The 2,544-nt window shown below is 34.0% G+C and overlaps 1 protein-coding gene across 1 annotated transcript in view; it reads right to left on the reverse strand.

Annotated features, from left to right (window-relative positions):
• The window catches only part of SEC31A (SEC31 homolog A (S. cerevisiae)), a 113,846-nt gene that overhangs the window by 88,423 nt on the left and 22,879 nt on the right, over positions 1-2,544 (reverse strand). The window lies entirely within an intron of this gene.

The following is a 2,544-nucleotide window of genomic DNA, read 5'->3' on the forward strand; positions in this document are numbered from 1 at the left end:
GTGATCCAAATACCAACTGTATCAGAAACCATGTCAACAAAATTCTCTGTGAAATACATTTCTAAATATAGATAAGTGCAAAGAAGAAAATAAAAATAACCTACCATTCAGAGCTAATCCTATCAGTATCTTAATAAAATTACTCCTTTTTCTAGTCATACCTACCTTTTTTTTTTTGTTCACTGAAAGTAAGGCAGGACATACCTACCTTTTTTCAAAAACAGTTGTAATAAAGGGGATAGAAAAAATAACTCTATCATACCATGAGAAAAAAAAAATACTAGAAACACTATGTACTAAAGCCTCTCCCTTCCCAACTTACAGATAACAGTCAGCAATAAAAAAGGCAACAGATCATATAAACATTTCCTTACTTTCATAAAAATTCACTCATATACTTTTTTCACAAAATATTTCAGGTCACTGATGGCATTCCTTATAGTCTCTAAAACTGGCAGAATTATATATAAACTAAGCATCAATTGTGATGTATAATTAAATGATCATGTGAATTTAGGGCTGACCCTCATACCTGTGGGAAGAGGAGAAAGTGGCACACGATTTCATATCCAAGGAGGGATCAGAAAGGTCTAATTCAAATATCTCCAGGGAAGCATTGGTACTAAATGTTGCATCCAATTGCTGAGCAGATGTTCCTATAGAAAATACATTTATGATAACTACACATGCAAAAACAAAAGCCTCAGAGAGAACCATACAAAACAGAAATTAAACGCATGTTTTTCAATTATCTTGCTCGTGAATGCTGCATTAGTGGCTGAAATCTCAGCACATATGCCACTGAGCAAATGCTTAAGCCACCGCAGCAATGAGATTCTGGCAAAGGGCTGGGAGATGATGTTTGTAAGAATGGATACTACAGATATTTTTAAACCTGTAGATATTTTAAAAGTGCTTTGTAAAAATGGTCCCATGATTTACTGTATCTGCTTATAATCATACATGATATACCTCTAACTTTTACATAAAAATGCTAATATCAACATTGCTCTTCATTAATTTACATTGATACTGTTTTTTACATGTTATCTATTGTGATTAATACAGGAGGAGTAACGACAAAACACAATCCTGAGAAGTAGGGAAAATAACTTTATATGTACCACATCATGATCAATGCTCTGATGTACAAGGTGCTATGTGAACACAGAAGAAGGTCACTGAACTCAGCTTATAGCAAGGAGATACCCTCCCAGGGAAAAGATGCTTTCCAGAGAAGATATGGCTTGAACTGAATCTTAAAAAACAAGTACGAATAAGCCAGATGTAGAAGAGAAGAGGTTAAGTTACTCATTGGGTTACTCATACTATCTTCTGTCTTTTGAACTTACCTGTAGCCAGGTAAATGGGGTGATTCTGGGCAGGGCTCCATGCCTGCATGGCTGTACGATCTATTTCCTTTAACTTCATCCTGCTAAAGAGAATACTTTATATAGAAATCTACTGAATACGTTACATAGAACACAGAAACTTATCTTACATAAAAATATACTGGACAAACCAGTACATTAGTAATGGCCAAAGTGCCAATAAATCAAATTGGCTTAGATGTCATTTATTGGAAATGCTCTCAATATAATAAAGAAGACAAACTTGTTAAGTTATTTTGAGAAAATATCAAGCTATTCTAATTGTTTACAGATTACAGTCCTTCAGTTGAAAAATCAGTCTAGAAAAAATACCCCACAAAAACACTACAGGGTGATAGTTGAGGAATTAACTTTGCTATCCATGTGCTTCTCAAACAAGGACGTATCAGGGTGAGGGGAGCAACATAACAAACAAGGTGCATCTTCCTGGAGTAGGATTACTCAATGTTAACAGCAGTTTTAAAAGTTAATCTTAAATTTAAACACCTACTATAGAGACGAATATAGTAAGCCCACAGATTTTAAAGATAAAGCAGAAATTTTTAGAAAACTTGTCTCTTCAAGCTACAATTCCACATACCACTTGTTTATATATTCTCTCCATCATTAAAGTTACTTAGAAAAATTCAGGAGATATTGTGCTCTGTATTTTTTTGAAATCTTTGTTATGTTTACAGAAATATATTCACATGGCATAGTACTCCCTTGCAAGACGCACCATAATTTAATTACTCAGTCTGATACTAATGAACAGCAGATACTGTTTTTTTGTTATTTTTACAAACAATGCTGAAATACATGGCCATATGCCCATGTTATTTCATTCACAGGCAAGGACAGCTATAAATTTCCAGAAGTAGTAAAACTGCTAGGTTAAAGGATAAGTGCAATTTTAATTTTGATGATTACTACCAAGTTGCGCTCTATGGCAACTGTACCTTTTCACATTCCCAAGAGTTAATATGTGACTACCTGCTGTCCTACAGCCTTACCAGAGTGTACTGTCACACTTAGATTTTTACCAACAAAATATGTGAAAAATGTTAGCTCTGTATAGTTTTACTATAAACGATGTAGAGCATCTTTTTATATGATTATAGCTCACCCATATTTCCTTTTCTGTCACCTTTTCTGTCTATTCATATCACTTGCC

This window comes from Propithecus coquereli, unplaced genomic scaffold (assembly GCF_000956105.1).
Source record: "Propithecus coquereli isolate 6110/MARCELLA unplaced genomic scaffold, Pcoq_1.0 Scaffold26, whole genome shotgun sequence".
NCBI classification, from domain to species: Eukaryota; Metazoa; Chordata; class Mammalia; order Primates; family Indriidae; genus Propithecus; species Propithecus coquereli.